General features: G+C 41.8%; 1 long non-coding RNA gene across 1 annotated transcript in view; it reads right to left on the minus strand.

The window, feature by feature from the left end:
- The window catches only part of LOC135983193 (uncharacterized), a 43694-nt gene that overhangs the window by 16599 nt on the left and 1309 nt on the right, over positions 1-25786 (minus strand). Inside the window, exon 2 of the long non-coding RNA XR_010600746.1 lies at positions 21030-21094. This is a non-coding gene — a long non-coding RNA (uncharacterized LOC135983193). The remainder of the gene's footprint in view (positions 1-21029; positions 21095-25786) is intronic.

The raw sequence follows: 25786 nt of genomic DNA on the forward strand, positions 1-25786 counted from the left end.
TCCCTGTAAAGGGTTAAGAAGCTCAGGTAACCTGGCTGGCATATGACCCAAAGGACCAATAAGGGGACAAGATACTTTCAAATCTTGGGGGGAGGGGGAAGGCTTTTGTTTGTGCTCTTTGTTTGGGAGTTCGTTCGCTCTTGGGACTGAGAGGGACCAGACATCAATCCAGGTTCTCCGCATCTTTCTAAACAAGTCTCTCATATTTCAAACTTGTAAGTAAAAAGCCAGGCAAGGCGTCTTAGTTTTACTTTGTTTTTCTCAACTTGTATATGTACCTTTTACTAAAGTGTTTATCTTTGTTTGCTATACTTTGAACCTGAGGCTAGAGGGAGGTCCTCTGAGCTCTTTAAGTTTGATTACCCTGTAAAGTTATTTTCCATACTGATTTTACAGAGATGATTTTTACCTTTTTTCTTTAATTAAAAGCCTTCTTTTTAAGAACCTGATTGATTTTTCCTTGTTTTTAGATCCAAGGGGGTTGGATCTGTATTCACCAGGGAATTGGTGAAAGGTTTCTCAAGGGTTCCCAGGGAAGGGAATTAGCTTTGAGATGGTGGCAGCGGACCAGAGCTAAGCTGGTGGTTAAGCTTAGAAGTTTTCATGCAGGGCCCCACATTTGTACCCTAAAGTTCAAAGTGGGGATACAGCCTTGACACACAGGAATCTGATTCTGATAGCTTTGCCTTTCTGCTCCTTGAATGGCATGAGTTTGCCCCCCAGTATTCATTGTGAGGCTAATGGCTCAAAGGCATGCTCATGTTTGTAGATGTTGCAGGGAGACCCTTGTATAAACCACATTTTGTGCTATCTCACAGACCACTGGACCAGCCTCTTCCTCTAGATGCACTGAAGGGGGACAGGCAGCAGCATTCATGTGTGCAACATTTAATTGCTTAGATTTATCAAACACTTTTTTCCTACTAGTTTAATTTAACAGTGTTCTTGACGAAACTGAATACATTTGCTCTGTGAAGCAATTTGCCACTCACATATGAATTATATATATATACAGTTGCTTTACTTTTATATATATTTTCATTTTCAAATGAAAGTAAATGCTCATATCTCTGAAACATTCTGCTGCTGGATTTAGGAATGTTTATGAGAACAAATTGAAGTAATTGGCTCTTGTTTGTCCTGTGTTACATATTACCACCTAAGAAACAAAAGTGTAAGTTTTAAAAAGCAATAATTACTGAATGTGAAATACTGCTTGGAATTGCTCCCGTGTGATCATTTTGGTAGATGGAAAAAAGCTGGTAATGGAAAAGCAGCTTTGTATGTAAAAGAATGGAGCTAGGTATACACCAAAACCCAAATAGATAACAGAGCAGAGTCCACACTTTGCACAAGTAAAGGCAGTGTGGCCATTTTGGCAGGAGCTCTAAGTTCACACTCAACATTGTAGCAACGTCCCTTTTTAATTCTGAATTGCAGCCCGTGGAAGCCATGGGTAACATTCTGCTTGCATTATCTCTCAACTTACAGCAGTGCAACACCACTGAAATCAATGGAATTGCTCCAGATTTTCACCAGTGTGAATGAGGCCACATTTGGCTCTTCAGTTCCGTCTTGCTGTAGTGGTACATAGGAATTGCCATAGTGCATCAAACCGAAGGTCCAACTATTCGTGTATTCTGTCCCCAATAGTGGCTGGCCAGTACCAGGTATCTCAGAGGAAGATAAAAAAAAAACAAAAAACACTGTGATAAGTAATTATGCCCCCAGAGATAGTTTTCTCCTAACACCCAATAAAGACCTGACATGCAAGCTCCATCTCGATCCAAGCATAATATTCTGGTACATGTAATTTCTACAGGCAGCACATGCCTGTTAAAGATGAGCAGGGCTAAGGGCCCCTTTTTACCTGCACACACTGTGCTTTGACCATGCCTGATTGATATGATTCTATCACTGAAGGCTTTTTTATAAAGATGGTTGTGTAAGCAAAGGTTTCACTACAGCTTTTTTAGAATTGGCCAGAGCTTTAACTCCTCTTCCTTAGAAGCTGATAGTCACTTTGCAATGAAATTTTTCTGCTGCTGTCTGTGTAAAAGAGCTAGTTAGGAAAGCATCATGGAACAATACGTGGTTGGCTAGGAGATGGAATTATTCAGTCTTGAATGAAAGAATGATTTTATCTTTAGGATTTTATCCATCACCTATTCCGAGCTCTAAGCATGTCACAGAAACTAAACTATATAACAATAGTGAAAAATGTTTGAATTCTTCACTCCCACATTGCTATTATCCAATTATTCAATTACCTACTGCCCACTGTTAATAAGAAACCCTCCCAACAGTAGTGAAGATGAGTACTGAGAAACATACTGAGCTTTTCATCTTTAATGGTTGCTCACTTGTTTGAGTATAGACTAGGGATGAAATCCTGGTCCCATTGAATTCAATGGGAGTTTTGACATTGATTTCAATGGGGCCAGGATTTCACCCCACGTCTTTAATGATGTTCTCTGTATAGTGGCCTATTTGAAATCATCATAGAGCATCAAATTACTTCCTATATTTTTACACACTAGCACATTTCCTACTGTTCATTTTGCACTGGTGGTAGCTGCATTGGTGGTAGCAGAGTTGGTAGCATTATGCAGGGCAGAGACACTTTTACTACTGTGTCATGCAGGCCTGCTTAGAAAATGCCAGAGCCCTGTCTTGCCTTTTCTACATTAGTGCTGTTAGCCATGGAGCTGCACCAGTGTCAGATCAACAGTGGGGAAAGTGCTGGCAGTCTCTAATGAGAAGTAGAATAGATTCCCAAACTACGACACAGAACTCAGCACTGAGAATGACATTGATTGGATCTTTCATTGGCAGTCTGGAGATTTAATTCTGGACTACATAGGACTACATAGTGTTGGAGACAAAGGCTGTCTACCCTGGAATTGGGAGATGTGATTGCACCACATGTAGACATACCCTTGCAATCTTTAATCTAGCTAGATCAAAGATAGTTCAAGTAACAATAGCAGTGAAGCCAGGGCAGCACAGGCAGCAGCATAAATAAATGGAGATATCCTATCTCCCAGAACTGGAAGGGACCTTGAAAGGTCATAGAGTCCAGCCCCCTGCCTTCACTAGCAGGACCAAGTAGAGATTTTGCCCCAGATCCCTAAGTGGCCCCCTCAAGGATTGAACTCAAAACCCTGGGTTTAGCAGGCCAATGCTCAAACCTCTGAGCTATCCCTCCCTCCAAAGGATCCTGGGTATGTATTCGAGTGGCTGCTGTGGTGTCATTTCTATTATTACTCCAGCTAGTTTGAGATAGCTAGATTAAAGCTAGCTTGGGTGTGTCTACACATGCTGCAGTCACACTGCAGGGTAGACATAGCCTGAGTTGCTTTCTCACCCCAACAGGAAGAGGTGTGCCATGCGATGGGTGAGTTTGTCCATGCTGTCACTGTTCTGTGGGTAAAGTGGGCCTCCATTTAAAGGGGACTCATTTAAAAAGGACCTTTGTTGATGCACCCTGGTGGCAGAATGAATGGGCTGATGTGAGGTACATTTCCCCTTAGAGACTAAGGCAAAGATCATGTAGCTAGTAAAGCAAATGGCAAAACTCCCAGATATCACTGATGTCGGATCAGATCCTGATAGCCTTTACCAAAAGGTCATAGAAGCTGGAACTAAGAAACACTATCCAACCCTACTCCCTTGTGTGTCCTTCTATGTGCACTGGACATTTTTCAGCATTTTGCCAAGTGTAGTTTTAACTTTGCAAACTAATAGGATTTAGGTCACAGTCTTGTGTATCTCAGTCAGAAAGTGTTCATGATATTCAGTGTAAATTCCCTTTCTTAATTCCATTCCATTAATACTAATTATTCCCCATATATTGCACCACCCTGTATAATTCCTCTCCATGATTCATGTTTACACCTTTCAATTATGTGAAGCCTCTTATCATGCTCCCCCTCATGTCCCACAGCCTCTCAGCATATTGTATTCATATTCAGAGGCATATTCCTAAGCCACTAACTTTGCTTTCATTTGATTCATTTGCCATATTCTGAAAGGCAATAACAGCCTAATTTTCATTAGAAAAATTATCCAGTCAGAACATAAATAATTAGGATGCAGCGACAAAAAATCCATGTGGACTGCAACGTGAGGGAAAGTAGTATTCACACATTTTTTGCTTTAATTCTTGAATGCTTCCAAGTTTAATGCTTGGCTGATCAGTAATAAATGCATTTAATGTAGTTATGTTCTGGGATTCAAAACTTGCTTCATCACAATATGGTGCCAGATTAGGAAGAAAGAATTCAGTAGCACCGTGGTAATACACTGAACACTTACAAATGTATTGTTTACTCTCTTAGATTCTCAGATTTTGAGGTGAGAAGGAACCATTATGATCATCTAGTCTGACATCCTGCATAACACAGGCCATAGAATTTCACCTAGTAACTTCTGCAACAAGTTCAATAAGTTCTTGTTGTTATTATTGAACTAGAATATATTTTTTAGAAAGCCTGCCAAGCTTAATGTTATACTACAAGTGATGGAGAATCTACCACATCATTTAGTAAGTAGTTCCAGTGCCTAATTACCCTCACTGTTAAAAAATGCACAGCTATTCAATTCATTTAAAAGTTGAAGAAATATATATAGATTTAGACCTGCTGAGTGGTTAAATTGGACAATACTACAACTGATGAACCTTGGTACATTCTTAACCAAATTTCTGTTGGTACAACTCCATTGACATTAATAGTGTTATTCTAGCAAAGAATGTGACCCTCAGGCATTTGCCCTTGGAATAAGAAAAATTATACAAGTAATTTCTTAGAGGCTAAAATTAGGTTTTTGATTTTTAATTTAAAAACTAATGAAACATTTTTGACATTTCTCTGCCCTATGTAATTATTGTTTTAGAGTATTATACTCCGAACAGTTCACAGAGTATTAATGGTAATATTTCAGAGAAAAGCCAATGATCATTAGAGCAGAGAGAGAAGCTTGAACAAAAGGAATCATTTACCAGATCTTATGAATGGCACATCCAAATACAATGAGGATCCCACTTCCCCTCCTCCCACCAGATGATTAACTCATTTTTAAATAATGGACTACAGTTCTTCTGTAGTCAATTTTTTGCACTAATGTGGAAGTTAAACAAAATATTCTTTGGAAAGATGAATGTAGAAATCAAAATTATCATTTAGTATCCCTGCATTATTTAAACATTATCATATGATAAATATTTGAGATACTGGAATAATATAGAAATTCCTTAGGTTGTAAAGGGAAATACAAATCATGTAAATGGAAGAGAAGTTGCATTGGGTTTCTTCAGATAAATACTCCCTATAATTCTTATGTCAATGTAACACTTGGCAAAACACTATGCAAGAGGTGTACATATGCATCAAATCTTGTGTATTATTAGCTTAAAATGTATCCAGGAAAATACCATTTTATTGTATTAGGAGACTGCTCAAGCATTGCCAGTAGTCTGTAGCTGCCATTAAAGCTTCATTTACAACTCTCAGTGCTTCAAAGGAGGACTGAACTGTAAATTAACTACAAACTAGTTAAACAGTAAGGGCTAAATCATTGCTTCTGTAGCCAGGGGTGCACCTGGGTGATGGTGCAGCATCTGAGCAGTAGTGCCTGGAGGCATTATACCTGCAGGAAGCAAAGGGAAGTGTGATGTCTCCCGAGAAAGGGAGCGTGCTCTGAAGTGGCACTTACTGTGCCTTTCTAAAAGTGCATCCACACTGAGTGCTGGTCTTCTGGTGCATGGATATACATGCCTGAACATGCAACACAACATCACAGAATTTTAGAAGGAAGATAATGGGGAACCTGTGTTTCAAATGAATAATCTGATCACACAGTCCTTATTCAGGCAAAAATAAAATTTTCCACTGAATTCAATGAGAGATTTGCCTCAGGCAGGACTTCTGGACTTGGCTCATAATTAGTAGCACTCTCCTACCAAAGCTTTTATAGAAGATGCTAATTCTGTCTTCTTATTCCCAGCAAATGTACTAACGTGAGAAGAAAGTACCATAGAATGGATGGGGCTTTTTTTTCCGTTGAAGTAATAACTATACCCCTGCAATTTTTTAAACTTTCTTGGTATAAAATATTTCTGATCTTGGGCATGTTCAGCTCAATTCCCAGACAGAGAAATTTGAGTGCATTCTGCTTGTTGTCACTAGAAGCTAATGAGTTTTTAAAAAAACCCTAACCCAATCTATCTCCAAACACTGTCAAACTGGGAAGATGTATCTAGTCGGGCCCCACAGGAGTCTGTTCTGGTCTGATATTGTTCAATATATCCATTAATGACTTGGATAATGGAGTGAAGAGTATTCTTATAACTTTGGAGAACAGGATCTGAATTCAAAGGGACCCTGACAAATTAGTCTGAAATCAACAAGATGAAATTGAGTAAAGACAAGTGCAACTACTGTTACACTTAGCTTGTCTACGCTAGCAGCAGGGAGCTTGTAGCTACACACTACAGTGTAAAACGGGTTGCGTGCACACTGCGGTGTGTAGCTACATATGCCAGTGAAAGGCTCTGGCAATGGGAAGACAATGGAGAAAGACTTCAGCAGTGGGGAGCTGCCAGAGTCTTTTCCTGCTGCCTCCCCACTGCCAGAGCCCTTCCCCACTGCTGGAACCTGCTGCTGTAGCCTTTCATTAACTGGGGTAAGGCTCTGGCAACAGGGAGGCAATAGCTCTGCATCTACACCATCTTACAGCTCCCACCCCTGAGCTACTTCCTGCCAAGCTTCTTCCCTTTCTTCTTTACCTCAGGGAGGGGGACTGCAGGCTTTCCTCCCAGCTGCCCTCATACTGGTGCCAGCCTCCTGGCTTTGTTGAAGTCCTGCCCGTTCCCTCACAGGTGAACCTTCTTCTAATTAGCTTCCTCTAGCTTTACTCTCTCCACCTCCTTCCCCAACTGGCTGATTGGCCTAATTCAGCCCTCTCAGAGCCAGTGTGGGAAGTATGCCCCATCACATATGTTAAGGGTTGTTATAAAGAGTACAGTGATTAGTTGTTCTCCATGTGCACTGAAGGTTGTGCAAGAAGTAATCAGCTTAGTTTTCAACCCGGGAGATTTAGGTCAGATATTAGAAAAAGCTTTCTAACTATATGGATAGTAAAGTTCTGGAATAGGTTACCAAAAGAGGTAGTAGAATCCCAAACATTTGAGATTTTCAAGAACAGTTTGGATAAACACCTGTCAGGGATAGTCTAGGTATACTTGGTCCTGCCTCAGTTGGATGGATTAGATGATTTCTTGAGGTCCCTTCCAACCCTACATTTCTACCATTCTACATTTTCACAGGTTTCAGAGTGATAGCCATGTTAGTCTGTATCAGCAAAAACAACCAGGAGTCCTTGTGGCACCTTAGAGACTAACACATTTATTTGGGCATAAGCTTTCATGGGCTAAAACCCACTTCATCAGATGCATGGAGTGAAAAATACAGTAAGCAATATAAATATTACAGCACATGAAAAGATGGGAGTTGCCTTACCAAGTGGGGGGTCAGTGCTAATGAGGCCAATTCAATTAAAGTGGAAGTGGCCTATTCTCAACAATTGACAAGAAGGGGTGAATATCAAGAGAGGGAAAATTACTTCTGTGGTGCTAACAAGGCCAATGCAATCAAGGTGGACGTCACCCATTTCCAACAGTTGACAAGAAGGTGTAAGTATCATCAGAGGGAAAGTGACCCAGCCACTCCCAGTCTTTATTCAGGCTTAATTTGATGGTGTTCCGTTTGAAAATTAATTCCAGTTCTTCAGTTTCTCATTAAAGTCTGTTTTTGAAGTTTTGTTGTTGAAGAATTGCCACTTTTAAGTCTGTTATTGAGAGTCCAGGGAGATTGAAGTGCTCTCCTACTGGTTTTTGAATGTTACAATTCTTGATGTCTGCTTTGTATCCATTTATTCTTTTGTGTAGAGACTGTCCAGTTTGTCCACTGTACATGGCAGAGGGGCATTGCTGGCACATGATGGCATATATCACATTGGTAGATGTGCAGGTGAACGAGCCTCTGATAGTGTGGCTGATATGGTTAGGTCCTGTGATGGTGTCCCTTGAATAGATATGCGGACAGAGTTGGCAATGGGGTTTGTTGCAGGGATTGGTTGTGTGGTGTGTAGTTGCTGGTGAGTATTTGCTTCAGGTTGGGGGGCTGGAAGAATTGCCTTTAAAGGCAAAGTCATTCTTCACAGCATCAGAGAGTCTGAGGTTTTGGAATAGATTCTTTGGAATGAACAAAACTCAGTACTGGAATGGCCTCTGATTCAAAGTTAATTCAATTAGTTAAATTATCTATCCTGCCCCTGAGCCTTCAGAAGCTCTTGTGTTGCCAAGTCCTTGCAATTTTCCAGCTTTGTGCATCCCATTCTATACTTCTCACTTGTTGCCAAAGGGGAAATAGTCCCTCTAATTCCCCATAAATGTCATCTTTTAACATGATATTGAAAAGTGTGGGACTGAAGAAGGGAAGAAAGGAATGTGAATTAGTATGAAGCGATGGCAGTGCTTTTTACCAAAAGGATGTCTGCTCTTCTTGATATTGTTTTATCCCTGTGGAATTCCCAAGATGGAAGGGTGCAGTAAAGAAGGAGCGCAAAACTTGAACCAAATTCTCAATGAATACCAAGACTTGGCCTCAAACTGACAAAGTGGCCATCAGTTGCACACATGTAACGTTGCTTGTGTAAACACTTGCTTGCATACGTTTCAAGACCAACATCTGTGCATGGAGGTGATGGGCTCATTTGCATAAATTCCACCACATACAGATGTTGATGCTCAAAAAGTGAGCATTCAAAGTTGAAAGCACATAAATGAGGCTTAATCCCACTTTGAAAATCTGACCCTTGAAACTTTGAATGTGGTTTTGCTACATGTTTGCAGTCATACTCTCTGTTCTTTTTGCCTGAAGCACCTCTCATACTAAATTCCCTCTAGGCTGCGCGGCTGCGCAGCAGCCTATTAAGTGCCATGCAGGCGCTCAGAGCTGCAGCAGGAAGAGATTCCTCTCCTCTAGCCCCAGATCCAACCCAGCCCAGCCATGGACCTGCCGTGGCCGGGGGAGAGGCGCCCCTCCCCCAGCCCCAACCCAGCCCTGGCATGGACCAGATGCGCTTATCCCTTTCCACCAGCCCAGGAGCTGCCGCAGCAAGGTGCTGCTGCGGGGAGAGACAGTTGAGGGGAGTTCTCTGTCCCTCTCGCAGCCCTGAGGTAGCTTTCACCCCAACCCCCTCATCCCCGGCCCTACACCAGAGCCCGCACCCCTAACCAGAGCCATCACCCCCCCCACCCCAACTCCCTGCCCCAGCCCTGAGCCCCTCATCCCTGGCTCCACCCCAGAGCCCACAACCCCAGCCGGAGCCCTCACCCCCCTCCAACCCTCTTCCCCAGCCCTGAGCGCCCTCCCACCCTCTGAACCCCTCGGCCCCACCTCCGCCACATGAATTTTGTTATGTGCATCAATGTGGAGGTGATGTGTGATACATCACCTCCATATTGCTGCACATAACAAAATTCATTCTGCACATCGGTGGGAAAAATTAGAGGGAACACTGCTTTCATACACACTGGAAATCCCAATCAGAACATATTTTATTGGATGTAAGAATTTAACTAGCTCCTGTGATTACAAGAGAAATGAGTGAGAGGCTTCCAGGGGCACATTCTCTTCTGTATTGAAGTGAATACAGTGTCTACAGAGAAAGGAATTTGGCCCAAAGTTTTTTAAAGATGGAAACTGAAGGCCTGTTTCCTCCTTCCTTCCTTAGAATGAGAAAGGCAACAAGCCATACTGAAACAATGTCTTTGTACAGATTGCATTTTCACTACCTGCCCTACTTTACAGTAACTTACCAGTTACTTTATATTTCCTTAAAGCTAACCAATTAGAATTCCCATTCTTTTTGAAGCTTCAATTCAAAAGCCCTACATAATGATTTTTAAGGCCATGGGAAATATCAGACTTAAAAAAACTGTATCGTAGTGGTTATAACTTTCTGCAGGATAGGCCAACAAGCTACAAAAAGAGATTTGCTTACTGCCTGATTCTTTACATCTTCTTCTGATGGAACATCATACAATCTTCAAGTTTTTGATGATCAAAGCATATAGGTTTGGGTATTGAGCTGGACTATGCAAATATCTGCTCTACAGTTTGTTAGCTTGATAAAAAGGATTCCTTTATGTTTTCAAAGACACATTTTTGTCAGATAAGTGTTGTGACACTGCAACCCATATTCATCGTAGTAATATTATTATAATATGGTTATGGCATAATTATGATGCATTTTGTACAATATAAGTCTTATGAAGAGTCACTGGAAAAATTATGATTTGCTGGATATGATTATCCTATTTGTATGCATGTATCATTTTTGTATCTGAAGTTATGAATATTGACTAGGGATCTGTATTTTAAATGGGCTTACTCTGGAAAATACCCACAGCCAGCCTTTCAGGTACAACAATGAAGAAGCCAGATGGGGATGATAGCCCATCAGCAAAGACAATGGACTGTGGAATAGCTTAATCTTCCTGTGTGTGTTTTGGCCGGCCTATAAGCAATGGGTGCTATAACATTGTAAGGTCATGTGATCAGACCACATGTCTCCAGACTCCATCTTGGGATGTCAGTAATTTTCCATAAACCAGTCTGGGAAGTTTTGAAACGAAGGGTTCTCACCCTGTGCTAAAACTATATAAGGCAGGGAATGACATCATCTAGGATTCTTCACTCCCCATGGAAACACTTGAGGAACAAAGACTGAACTGGAGGAAGTGCTGGGCCCAGGCTAAAGAGATTTCTAGCCTGTGTATGAAAGACCTGAGGATTTCAAGCTGCAAAGAAAGTGCAGCTGGTCCCATAAGAATCTGCAGCCCACCTGTATCATCAGCCAGGGTGAGAATTTGCTAGTTCATATCCTATCTTTCTAGTGTTTTAGACTTAGTTTGTGTTTTGTTTATGTACTAGGCGATCTGCTTTGATCTGTATGCTATCATTTATAATCACTTAAAATCTATCTTTTGTAGTTAATAAACTTAATTTATGTTTTAATCCAAACCAGTGAGCTTTGACTAAAGTGAGTGGGGGAAATCTCTGCTTGGTTACCACAAGTGTGCATTCCTCTCTTCACATTGAGGGAGAGGCGGGCTGGCTATTAAACCCATATACTAGCCAGATTTGACCAGGGCAGGACAGTACTGCTCTGGGATCCTAGGCTGGGAAGCTGGTGGTTAGAGAGCCTGCGTGTAACTGCAGCTGGGTGTGTCCCTACCTGTGTGAATGCTGGTGAAAGTGCTGGTTTGGGGGGCTTTGCAGCTCATCACAGCAGCACAGTGTGAGAGGGAGCCCAGGCTGGTGGGTCAGAGGGCTTAGTAGTACCCCAGTTCCAGGTGGCACCCCAGGGATAACCCATCACAAGCATGTGTAAGATTATATTAAAGTCATATCAGTATTTTCAGTTTTTCTACAACCTTCTCTACTTCTTATCTAACAGATATTCTCTTGTGATTTATTTATAGATGTAGGGCACATACGGAGTTTAAAATAAAGAGGAGGAAATTCTGACCCTATTTTAAAGCTTACAAAAATGTGTGACCGGATCATTTTCACATAGTAAATACGAGGTATTAAATAAAAGGGTAGGGAAAATACTTAGGCAGATTCTAGTGTTGTTTAAGTTTTTGCTGCAGATAGATTATCAATACGGCTTTAATTAGGAGAGATGGTGATAAATTAGTTACTAGGAAAACAAAGTCAAAGTTCAGAAAGGTTGGTGGAGATCAAGGGTAGAGAAGCAGGTGACAGAAGAATAAAGGAAAAAGAATAATTTTTTTCTATTTAGTTGGCTTCAATAATTAACATTGCTTCAATTGTATATGGGACAGCTACATGGGAAGGTGTATTTTGTGGAGATAAATAGGTTTCTATGTAGTAAGCATGTTTTAAAAACCTTTCTGTGAACCTGGCTTGATTTGGAGTCTGTAATGAAATGAGGCAAACCTCTACTTGTTTTGGGTTTCATTTTGAAAGATCTGGAGTGCTCTGTTGTACAATTTATTGAGCCAAATTAGTATCTGCGTATAATGGAGAGCAGAATTTGCCCTGTCTTCCTAAGCTTGAAACTATTTAAATCAGAAACACGACTCATTAGCATGAGTTCATCAGGCAATTCTGTTGTATTCTATGTGAATTCACAGGGGACGCTGGTACAAAATTTATTCCTATATTCCTACAGTAGGCTGTTAACAAGAGAAATATGTGTAATAGATTAAATATATTACGCAGCTAGGGAATTACTCCTGGCAGGTAGGAGTACCTGTTAAGTAATCCTGTAGTCTACAAAATGAAATGTGCTTGTGTGAAAATCTTGCTGACTGGCTGTGTTCTTCTTCTCGGCTATTTGTATCTGCAAATGTGTGTATGTATGATTTACACACAAAAAACTACATTAAAAGAATATTAAGGTTAAAAATTCAAGCACGCTAAAGTTAGGAAATGTCAGAATTAAGTTTGCCTACGCAACCTTCTTTGTGCGTATGCAGTCTTTGTAGGGTGACCAGATCACCCAGGTCAAATATCGGGACGGGGGAAGGGCAGAGCAAAAAAAAAAAAAAACGGCGGCAGAGCAAAAAAACAACCCCCCCCTTCCTCCTCCCTCCGCAAGCGCTGGAGGGAGGCCCCGGAGACACAGGGGGAGTGCGGGGCCGAGATGAGTGAGAGTCCAGCCTGGCCCCGAGCGCAGGCAGGATTCAGTCGGGTGTACTTGGAGGGAGAGTAGGGGAATGAATGGGGCTGGGCTGTCGATGCCTCCGCCCTGGGGCCGCCGCGGGATTGCACCAGCTGGGCAGCCAGCCCAGACGCGACTGGCCAGGGGCTGGCACAGCATGCATGCTGCTGGGTCCCTGCAACAGGCCCGAGTTCGGGCCCGGGCGCCAGAGCCGCAGCCTCCGAGCACCATGGCCGCTTCCTCCGGCTGCGGCAGTAGGAACTGCAGTGGCGGCTACTCCCGAGTCCCACTGCCCAGGTGGGGACAACAACCGCCACCTGGCCCCGCGGGCCGCCCCCCTACTCTCCCTCCCGGTACCATCCGACTGAGTCCTGCCTGCGCTCGGGGCCAGGCCAGACTCTCACTCACCCTGATCCCGCGCTCCCCCTGCGTCTCTGGGGCCTCCTTCCAGTGCTTGTGGAGGGAGGAGGAATGGTGTGCTTGGGGAAGAGGTGGGGATTTGGGGAGGGAGCCAATGGGGCAGTGAGGGGGTGGGCATGGGGGTGGGGATTTGGGGAGGGAGCCAATGGGGGAAGGATGGGGCGGAGTCAGGGGGGGGGCACAAGCCCTTCTGGGCTTCGGAGCCTTGCTTGTTTGTCCCGTGTCCCAACCTAACATTGGTCAGGACACGGGACAAACAAGCAAATATTGGGACAGTCCCGATAAAATCAGGATGTCTGGTCACCCTAAGTCTTTGGGCAGGTTTACACTGCAATTAAATGTCATCAGCTAACCCATGTCAGCTGATGCAGGCTCGTGGGGCTCGAGCTATAGGGTTGTTTATTTGTGGTGTAGACATTTAGGCTTGGGCTGGTGCCTGGGCCTTGAGGCCCTCCCTCTCTTGGGGTCCCAGAGCCCAGGCTTCAGCCCAAGTCTGAATGTCCACATTGCATTTAAATAGCCCTGTAGCCCAAGCCCTGTGAGTCCAACTCAGCAGACACAGGCCAGCCGCGGTGAAGTGCTAGAGCTTCTTAGTGAAACCGATGTAAGACTTTTGTTTTTTAATATGAGCAAAATGTACTTTCCCCAACTGCATGATTGACATATGGCCATTTATATCAATGATATTGCCATTGTTAGACCATTGCAACAAATTTTATACAAAGAATTTCATGTAAGGTGTCAATGGGAAAGTTAGGATTTGCTAAAGAAGGTTATCCTGTTTAAATCCATGTATCATCACTGTATCTAAAGTTATGAATATTGGCTGTACATCTGTGTATCAAATGTGTTTGTTACTGGGGTGATACTCATAAGGTAGTTTACATCTAGGCTAGACAGCTTTGTGTTGATGACCCAACAAAGATACTTACCTCTCACAATGGGTCATAGAAGAAACTCATTCCACCCAGATGGCTCTTCCTGCTGATGCCTCTGCTTCCAAGGGGCCAATGGCTACCCCCTGTGAGCCAGCAAGCCCTGTAAGGACATGTGATATGCTCATGTGACCCTGGACTCCATCTTATGCCAGTAACTTTCCACAAACAGAAGCTGTGAGCTGTGTTTTGAACCAGTAAATTTCCAGGCACATGGAATAAAAGACTCCTGAAATGACTCTGTTTTACTTCTTTCCTGCCCTGATTCTCTTGACTGTGGATTTACAAATAAAAGGAGCAGATTGAACTATGGACTGAGGACCTTCCAATCCTTTGGAAGTTACCAGAGAAACTTTACAACCTATCAGTCTATAACATTGCTGCTACAAATCAGATATAAGAACATTTCAGCTATTGTATGTATATGATCTATTAACCATTTTAACTCTCTTCTTCTTTTCTTAATAAACATTTAGATTGTAGTTACTGAAGGACTGGCAGCGGTGTTATTATTGGGTAAGATCTGAGTTATATATTGACCTGGCTATGTGGCTGACCTTTTGGGATTAGAAGAACCCTATCTGTGATTAAATTGGTTTTCAATAACCACTCATCATCAAGTTTAGTATCTGGGTGGTGAAATAAGGGCTGGAATGCCTAAGGAGACTGCATTTTTGACTTGTTAAAAAACGATATGGTGAGACAGAAGCTTACTTTTGTTTCTGTCTTGTTATAATCTAGTGACAGAATAACCACCAGTTTGAGGGTGAGTCTGCCCTGTTTCTCAGCCGTTTGTCCTGAATCGGGTATTCTCAGCAGTGACCCACCGAGGCATGGCGACAATTCATTCTTCAAAACAGTGAACCATTTTTGTTGAAAATTTACCAAAAAAATCACCTCATCTGGTAAAAACTGAAGTTCCTAAAAAGTTCAGGAATCGGGACTATCTAATATGGTGCCCATTACATGCCATAATAGGGACTTCAGGTGATAAATATGTTTCCTATCTTAAACACCACCTTCCCCACAGAAAGCCCCTCTCTCCCAAAATAAATAAATGCCATATAATTCCATTTTTAAAACTACACCAAAAGTTGTGTGTGATTATGCAATGCACGCATCCACAAGCTTGACACTGCTTCAGGCATGTGTATTATGATTAGGGTGACCAGATAGCAAGTGTAAAAAATTGGGACAGGGGGTGGGGGGTAATAGGTGCCTATAAAAAGCCCCCCAAATCAGGACTGTCCCTATAAAATTGGGACATATGGTCACCCTAATTATGATTGGAATAGGTCAGAAAATGGGAGGAAACTGAAATGTTGAAAAATGCTTTTGAAAAGAACTGAGTTTTCAGTACCAATTTTTTTAAATAGTTTTTTATGCTTTTTCCCTATTATTTTGTCCTCTGTCTCCCACTCCTCCCTTCTAGTTATTTATTTTTTTCAGTTTTGCCATTGAAATGGAGGAGAGGGGAAAGCAGGGGATCATCTAAAAGACAGTCTCTGTAAAATGGAAAAATTTGAAAAAATAAAAATTTGTGATTGAAAAATTTTGACCAGCACTAATTATGACTAACGACTCTTTAAATGAGTGATTACATACTATTTCTCAAATAATACAATCTAGTGTACTTTTAAATCTTTGTTTAGAAGAGAAAAGTATTACTATCTCAAGTATAAATACAGGCAAAAATGTATGCAGACAGAGGCAAACGAGGCTGCCACATTCAAAAGTATCTTCGAACGAGTATATCTTCACCGCAGATAATATTTATCATAATGGAATTTCCAGAGATTAGCACCCAATACTAAATATTTTGAAGGCTTTGAAATATTATAAGTTCCAGGAAAATTCAGAAGTTAAAAGTAAAGGAAACAGGATCTCATTTTAACTGACTTTAACTTTTAAATGCACACCTTCCAGTATGATAAATCATCCAACATTTATGAAACTAGCACGTCTTTCAGAAGAAAAGTAGAACATACATTTAAGCTGAATATTTTAGATTTCTGATGGATCTAGCAGTGTGTCTGTAGAACAAACCCATTAAAAGTAATTTAGTGTGACATTCTTAGTACACCCAGGAAGAAGACAAAAATGCCCCTTCATTAACAATAACCCTCACCCTGTTCAAGCTACTGGAAAGGAGCTGTCTATGACTAGGTGTCTAGTCAGAAGTGGTCACCTTCTAGGTGTTGCTGATGTAGAGAGGCAGACTATGTATAATTATGAGATGGCTGTGAAACATCAGGCCTAAAATTTGCTCTTCCCTAGTGATGCTGTGCTGTTTGTTCAAAATCCTCAGCCAGGATATCTACAGAACATTTCCCCTAATTTTCCCCATAAACTCAACTTCATAACAGCAATAAAATATAGTAAGGAGAACATTTTGGAGGCTTTATTTACACTTTTCAAGAGCTGAAAGCATTCAGCCCTTGGCCAAAGTCCTCAACACACCAGAGGTTTGTGGTAACCTCCTAGAAACACATTGTCTGCTATATCCTGTGTCTTAAATAAAACACAACCTGTGTGCAGGCTATAACTGGAGTACTCTAAGAAGGAATTATTAATCACTTCACTAAAAAAAAACCTTACCCATGGAATAGTTGGATGACAAGTTTAACAAAATACTGCTACACACAAAAGTAAGTTTTAATTTAAAATGGAAAGTATAACAGCTTACATTTCTATAGATCCTTTCAACCCAAAGAATCCCCATAATTAAACTGTATAAAACAACTTCTCAAGTGCAAAGAACTGCGGGGCGAAGGGTAACAGCTGTTTCACATTACACAGCAACCCCACATAAGAGATCAGCACAGGGAGTGAAGAAAAATAAATCTATAGAAGTAATTTTAGGTAGGTTATAAGGAAATTTCCCAAGTTGGAGTTTGGCCAGAGCACTGCAGTTATTACCCTAAACTTGTGGGAAATGCCATAGGCTCTTTAATGAGCACAAGCGATCAAGACCCTTATTTTTATGTCTTATACAAAAGTCAGTCTGTCCCATAGCACAGCATCCCCGGACACTATGGCAGTAGTACCGATTAAGCAAGGGTGCCACATAGCTAACATTCCTGTATTTTGGGGGTCCACCCTCAAACAAAAGATCCATTAACAAGAAGCTCTGTAGACTAAAAATCACAGTGTTGTTCCTCCACTGGAAGCAATAGTAACTGAATGAACAATTAAGATTGGAGAAGGATAATTGGTTATTTGAGTGAATCTAGTGGTTTAGGAAATTGAAAATTTGTTTTCTAATGCCTTCCTAAATCTAGTGGGGCTCAGTTCCATGACACTTAGTTCATTTCTAAAGCAGGCAGGCGTGGGTACAAATTTAATGACTGAATAGCGAGAGGTCACATCAATAAAGAAGGCTACTACAAAAATAACAGACAGTAACACATTATGATGATGTGATTATGAGTATGGATTGTAAGCAGGGTGTAAAGCTAATAGCTTCCTTATCTTCATTAATAATATAATAATAATAATATAGTAATAACTATCAGAGGGGTAGCCGTGTTAGTCTGAATCTGTAAAAAGCAACAGAGGGTCCTGTGGCACCTTTGAGACTAACAGGACCCTCTGTTGCTTTTTACAGATTCAGACTAACACGGCTACCCCTCTGATAGTAATAACTGAATTTATATACAATTTTCCATCTAAGGACCTCAAAGCACTTTACACAAGTTAATGTAAAGCTTCACATCCCTGGTAAGTAAATATTATTTCCATTTTACATAAGGAGAAATAAAAACACAGAGGTAATATTATCATTAAGTGCTATACTGGAGCTCCAATCAAAAACTACAAGCTAAAGTTGGACCAGAGTAGTGGAGATGAAAAGAGGAAAACAAGTAGTGTTTCTGGACTGAATGTCATTTTACCAGTGTGGCTTATTATTCCATTTGATAGTCATAAGAGAATGCTTACACAGACTTAGCTGTATGAGTTTAGCCATCACCAATTAGAAACAAAAGTGCCAACTCATTGTAATATAATATTCTCCTTCTTCTTTATATAGACCTTGATTGATGCATGATGGGTTGGGTTCATCCATGATATAACTCTGTTGGGAGCAGTGGAGTCCCAGTAGGCAGAAATATGACCTATTTTGACTATGATATCTTTGAAATATGTTTGTTGAGATGCAGTTGAGGGTGTGAGGACCACTGACTAAAGGTTTTTCTGTGCCTTTTATTCACACAAATACACAGAAGTCATTGCCATCCACTGTATACATCAGAACAGCAAGTAACAAAATATTTGTTGTTTACCAAGCTTACAAATGAACATATGGTAAGAAATGTTGTTATATATTCATAATATTCAGGCATTTTCTTTTCTTCACAATATGAAATTAGAGAAAATTTGAAAGAGAAGAAAAGCAAAAACTATCACATCTCTTCAAGATATTTGTGTGGTTTCTATGCATAGAGCAAAGCCTACTCCTATAAGCTTGTGTTTGACAGAAAGATTGGAGACTTCTGGCAAGTATGCAGAAATGTATATTTAAAAAAAAAACTTTCTATGCTGTGCTTTCTGCTGAGATGTGATCTCTTTAGATTTTATAACTGAAGCAGGGTTGAGCTTGGTTAGTAGTTAGATGGGATAGAATCAAGAATATCAGGGTTGGAAGGGAGGTGATCTAGTCCAACCCCCTGCTCAAAGCAGGACCAATCCCCAGACAGATTTTTACCCCAGTTTCCTAAATGACCCCCTCAAGGATTGAACTCACAACTCTGGGTTTAGCAGGCTAATGCTCAAACCACTGAGCTATCCCTCCCCCCTGAGAGTGATGTAGAAAGTGAAATTGGTGATTCAGTAAATGGCATTCTAGCTTCTAAGTCACCACTGAACTGAGGCCCCAGCATGCTGCTGAAGGAGCTTCCTTTCAGATGGAACCTACCACCAAGTTTGCATCCTTCAGCATCCTTAATGGGACTTTCTTTTAAAGGGAAGGGGTAAGGGCCAATGTCTCCCTTGAATTATATCCTGTGCTTCGCATCAACTTCCAGAGTAGTAAATCAGAATAGAATCTGGTCCAGTAGGTGATGACCAGAAGCGAAGAAAAATACCATGTCCAACCGAAACCCCAAAAGGAGGCTCAGGTAAGAAGGATATAATTATCTAAACTGAAATTTGGCTGGGTCACTGAATTGACCTATTGGACCAGATTCTATTCTGTACTAGCTGTGGGAACAAAGCTCAGAATGATTCCTTGCATCTAGTGTTTTTCATTGTGACTGTAATAATCATTTGAACATAATTATGAGGAAGCCAAAGAAACTGACAAAGATATTTCCAAACATTTTGTATGTGGGAGATATTCAATATTTCAATCTTTTTAATCTTAAAACATATTGATTTTTTACAAAAGAGAATTGGACAAGTGCTTTGGCCCAGTCAAGGTGTATGTAGCTCAGGACCCAAGAAACTGGGGCAGTGGTGGCAGTGGTGGCATTACTCTACCTTTCTGCCTCACCGGTCCTGGTTTCTGACATAATTTATAGCAGCCTCAAGGTTGCTCTAAGTCGAGCCAGCTGTTAGCAGCCCCCTAGGGCCTGTGACACAGTCTGTGCACAATGTGCTCTTGCCACACTCTTCAAACCTTAACAAACGTCCCCTACCTATATCAATGGGAGCTGGGAATGGGAGACCCAATGACTGGCTAGCAGAGCTGTGTGTATGTGGCAAAACCAACTCTCTAAGCATACACATCCTCTTTTCCACTTGACAAATCCTGTTATTGCAAAATGGTAGCCACTGGATTTTCAGTATTACAATGAATAGGCATGGATTATTATAATAAGAAAAAAGTGGTCTCTGTAAGACTGACTTTTACAAATATAAACAATCATAGGAGGGACAATAAAACACAAATATGGGAAACATTAAACAGACCTTGCTTTCTAAGAGATTATTTTGTGGGGAAGTCCAGCCATATAGAATAATCACCAATAAACCCTCTGGGTATGATCTTTTCATAAATTTAGACAGAGGGTTAACTAAGATTACTGTCACTATCCCATTACCTCTTCTCCATCATCTTCTCATCCTCACTCCTTTCATGTGCTTTACCACGGCCCACATCTTCTTTTCCTTTTTGTTTTCTCCTCATATTGTCCCCTTCATTCACATTTATTATTACAAATATTATTGATTATTTGTATTTCTGTTAAGCCCATGGGCCCTAGTCATGGACCATCCTATTGTGCTAGGGGCTGTATTTTCATCTCTGTCTTTCCCCATATAATGTAATTTCTTTCTAGGTTACACTTCCTTATGCTCTGCCTCTCCCCTTGTCTATCTTTTCTATTCTATCTCCCATCTTTTGGCTTCTCATTCTTTTCTGACACTTCTGCTTCTCCTTCTACCTTTCCTCAGCCACTTCTCTCCGCCTGGTGACCTATCTTTGATCATCTCCCTTCCTTCTCCTCCTTTACCCTTCCCTTCCGATATCTCTTCCTTTTTTATCCACCCGTCTTTCTCTTAACTGGCTACAAGCTCATTGAGCACTTCAGAAAGCACCTCCTGCAGAAGAGTTGGGAATTCTCAAATTTCTGATTGATCTTTGGAGAAGAGATGCAGCTCAGTTCTGGGCACGAGACATGTTTGAAGCATGTATAGTTCACAAAAGGTCAGAGTTCAAAGTCTTGCTAGATGAGCTTATTATAGTATTTCCCATTTCATCATAAGCCTAATTTCTAGCAAGTACTTGGCTGAAGCACTGTTTGAAAACTATTGAAGGAATGCAGGCATAGCATTTTGATGAAGGAGTTACTTTTGTTCATTGGTGGACTACAAAAAAATAGGTTCTGGATCATCCACTCTCCTGATCTTGGTTAGGTATTCTGGGCACTAGCACAATGCAAACATTTGATAACAGTAATAAATAGTTATACTTACTTACTTAGCTCTTTTAATCCTTCCTTAAAAGTCAGTGTCTTCAGTCTCCTATACACCAGGTACAGCTGGATCAGAGTCAGATATATAGAGAGAGACTGTTTGGGACTTGGAGTAGTGCATTCATTTCAGAGCACCTCATTACATGAAAGACTAAAAAATCTGAGGGGGGTGAGAGCAAAAAGTGATGAGCAGGCTGAAGGGTTTATACTTCTAAGAAAAGATTAAGGACTTGATCCAAATCCCATTCTGTAAATGGAAAGACGTCCATTGTCTACAGTGGGCTTTGATCAGACCCTAAAAGAGTTAAATAGATCTAGTTTAGCTAGACTACAACTAACAAGGGAGGGAGCATGCATCTGCTCTAGACACATTTTATTTACTGATTTATAGGAAACATCTTACATCTTGACCTGGGAGGGGGGATAAATAAGTATGCTTGCATCTCCAGATAGTCAAATGGTAGTAGACAAATGGTAGTGGTCATATTCTTCGATAGAAGATCTTATTATTTAGGCACAGGGAATTAAAATACCCAACTTAATCTGGATTAGAAAAGGCCATATTGCATCTGGGTTTATATTCAGTGTTAAAAATAATGATAACAATCATTATAGACAGCTGATTTCACTCCTTAGTAATGTTCCTTGTTTATTGTCTCTTCGTATTACATTTTACACACTGGACAGTGGTACTGGTCAATAGTCTTTGTTTTTAAGCATTTCATTTCGGATCACAGCACTATTTTGCCATTTCAGTAAATTTTGGAAATTGGCTACTAAATTAATTATTTAGCATAAGCAAATAACCAAGACAGATGAAAAAATTTGGCTTGGCTGTAATCCTTTCAGAATGACACCAGGAAAAAAATATCTATTTGAAATTCTCTGGTGCCCAGGGAGATGAATGTAATGTCTAAAATGAATTGATCCTTGCCTGTCAAAGCCATTTTCATGCTAGACCAATATGTGTGAAAATCTAAACGACAGAGCAGTCCATCAAACTGTGCATGCTAAGAGGCCAAGTTTGCAAGGTGCTGGATGCTTCCCACTCCCATTGACTTCAGTGGGAGTTGAGGGTGCTCAGCACTTCTCATGAGGCAATCAACACTTTACAGAATCAGACCCTAGAGTACCCAGGAGAATTTTATATGGGGAGTTTCACTTTCCCATGTGAAAACAATACTTGGAAGAAATTCCACTTTATAAAGTCAATATTTGAAATGACGCATAGTCTCGTGGAAAGCTCTAGGTCACATAGGGTTATTAATACTCTACCTTTGGGACATATGCTCTGTAGATTTGAACTGAGAGAATGTGTTTATATATAAACCCTGAGAGCATTTTGTCCCATATACTAGATAGCATTTCTTCAAGATGTGAAATACAAGGCAAGCGCTTCTATTCAGGAATGACTGGACACGATTGAAGATGATGTCCATTTTGTAGTGTGGAAACATCAAGCGGTTGATGGTTAAATCATGGTGACAATTCCTAGAGCTAGTGATTTGGGGTGTCTCATCTTTTTCACTGCCCAACATGAGACAACTTAAAGGGGCCTGACTTTCAAAAAGCACTGAATGCCGGCCATCTGAAAATCAGACCTCTTTAAGAGTTCTCAAGTTGGCACCCAAAAATGGAAGCACCCAAAATCACTAGTCTTGTTGAAAAACAGAGGCCATCACAAACATATTTAAATATCAAAATTTGTGTTAAGAATGGAACTGTATTGATCACTTTACATTGTAACACTACAGGGTTTTTTTTATTATTTTCAGTATCCTTGCTAGGGAAGTTGATTTAAAAGGTTCTCTTTCTATAACTTTTGCAGTTATGTACAATAATTTGTATTTAGTTTTAGAGCTAACTGCTTATACAGATCAGGTGCAGGGACCTTCCCATTCCCAATAACGTATTTGATGGCTAGTGATCAAAATCTTTTTACCTTTCATAAAGGGTAGTACAGGAAAAATCCAGTGTACACATAAACCATGTTACCATTTGCTTCTTGTTCTAAATGTCCTTAACGTTGATCCTGCACCTTCCCAATAATGAAGTTAAAATGGGCCAAATTCTGCCTTCGGACAAGCATGTACAGCTGCCATTGACGTCAGTGGGACTCACGTGCGTGTATGTGAAGACAGAACTTAGCACCTGGTCTTTTGTGATATTTATTCATATTATAATATAAGGGTAGACCGTCCCTTCCGTTTTTTTAAGCATGGAGAGGGATGAAAAGAGCAGGAAACCTGGTAGATGGCCAAAAATCTCTGAGGGAAGGGAGCTGAACCTACGTAGTGAAGTCTACATGGATGCAGCTCTGCATGTATTGTGGGGCTGTAGCGGGGGGATAACTATTGTCTGTGCCATAATTATCCAGCAGAGCAAGGTGTAATAGATTCTAAATAAGCTCATAAGTCAATGCTTAGAAAGTCAACATTAACTTATGCAGAGTAACCTATGGTCACTGTTTCCTGGGTCAGTGGCAGTGGCAGTTACTTTCCGTGTGGACTTATCTCCTTGTTGCATATGCATGGTGAGATCCTGGCCCCACTGAAGTCATTGGGAGTTTTGCCATTGACTTCACTCGGGCCAAGATTTCATCCATAGGGTCCACAAACCTGCTCCACCACTTTCCTGCCAGTTCACTTTCCAGAGGAAGTGGGATAGCAGCACTGCAAGCACCCAGAAAGAGTATATTTGAGCATCCCCTTGGGTGCTGAACCCCCTCACTCTGTTTTTAATGCATAGCCAAACTATTACTGAATGTATATGTGCAGGTTGCTCACTATGCACATACAAGCAGGCACCATGCAAGGGACATAAGTTGAATAGGTGCAGATCAAGAAACTTGCAGTCTAAACCCAACACTGTAATTCTTCCTCAGGCCAAACCCCTTTGCTGTCAATGCGGTTTGCCTTAGCAAGGACTGTGGGATTAGCTATATCTGATGTTATATTTTTACAGAGCGCAGCTGTAAAATGTGTGTATTGTTTTCCAGGTGAGATTCAAATTTGCAGCCTTCCACATAGCCACACAGAGTAGCTCTATACTCTACCACAACTACACTTATTGAAATGGTCACACTTTTTTTTTTTCTGTATATGGTGTTTGCATTGAATGTTCAGGGCTCTATCAAGCCCTGCCATGGAAAAATGCATGAAAGAACTAAAGAATCAAACTCTGAGTTCATACTTCTCAGGTTTTGCAAGGTTTAGTGCCATTGGAGAGACTCTGTCCCTGAAGAGTTTGCAGGGAGTTGTATGGAAGTGAGGCATTTTCCTGTGGTCCTGGAAAGGCGAGGCAAAGCAGGAAGAGGGAGAAAGGAGGAGTGCTGGTGCATGTATTTTGGGGCAGTAATGGGCAGTTTGGTGTGTCCTAGCGCTGCACGATGACACAGGAGCTAGCTAACAGAGGTCCTGGTCCAAAAGCAGGAAGCTGACTTTGATGGGATTTGGATCAGACTTTTAAGGCCAGAGTTTCAATTGCTTAAAACCAACCATCACAGCCAGATTATCCAAAGTGCTCAGCACCTACAGCTACCATTGTGACCCTGTAAGAGTGTGTGGCCACCCCTCCCTGTCAATCTCAGAGGGAGGTCATGCTCCCTCATTCTCCCATCCCTAGAAAGGCAATCTGAAAGGGGGAAATTACCTGTCTCTGTCACCCAGGCCCTCTGAGCTGGGCTGGGCAATAATCAGTCTCTGGGCTCAAGGCCTCAGGCAGGGTGGAGCCCCAAACAGTGTAGGAGCTCAGGCCCTCAAGCAGGGCACCAAACAGTCTAGGGGACTCTGGCCCTCAGGCAGGGCCAAGTGGTAGTTGTCTCGGGGCCCAGGCCCTGACACAGGGCAGAGCACCAAACAGTCTAAGGGCTCTAGCTCGCAAGCAGGGCAGAGCAGAGCAGAAACTAGTCTAGGGTGTAATGTCCTAGCCCTGGCAGACAGTAGACCAACACAGGCATCCTGGCCTTAGGTGTGGAGGCTGCTGCCCGAGGGGTGGGGTTGGCAGCAGGAGGGTAGGGGGACCCGGGCCCAACCTACTCCACCAGGTCCCAGCCCATGGCTCTAACAGTGGCAGAGTGTTCCACCACTGGGTCAGCGGGGAATCCAGCCGCAACACACTGACCTGGATTCAGGCAGCAATGAAGATGGACTAGAATCATCTGTCCCTGGGCAACTTTCTATCCTCCCCTCGGGGTGTACCTGGATCTCTGCGATGTCCTCTGTTACACCAGGGCACACCACCAATGGTAGTCCCAGCAGCTCTGGAATATTGGGTGAGTACTTCGGGCAGCAGCCGTCCTCCTTGGCCTCCTGCTCCAGCAGCAGGGGAGAAGCATCTGTCTCCCTCAGCAGCTCCAGCCCCAACTGTGCTGTAGGGCCCACCTCTTGTACTTCCTGTCCCATCCCAACACTTCGGGCAGGGTGGGTATGGCCTTCCTGCCCCCATCCACTGGGGGGCAGGCGGTGGTTCCTTCCTGTCAATCTCGGAGGGAGGCCACACCCCCTTGCTACAGACCCTTATGGCCACATTTTCAAAAGAACTCCGCAACACCCAGTGTGCATAGTTAAAGCCGACTTGGTGAGCATTCATATATGTTTTAATTGGTAACCAATTTTCAGCTACTTCCCAGAGATGCTGCTGGATACAGCATCTGTTCCTTAGCGTTGCCCCACCTCGTCTCGTCCCCACTAAATTTGTGGAACCCACAGAATGTTTTGTGACAGGCGAGGGATGATTAGCTCCACAACTCTCCATTTG

Source organism: Chrysemys picta, chromosome 4 (assembly GCF_011386835.1).
Source record: "Chrysemys picta bellii isolate R12L10 chromosome 4, ASM1138683v2, whole genome shotgun sequence".
NCBI classification, from domain to species: Eukaryota; Metazoa; Chordata; order Testudines; family Emydidae; genus Chrysemys; species Chrysemys picta.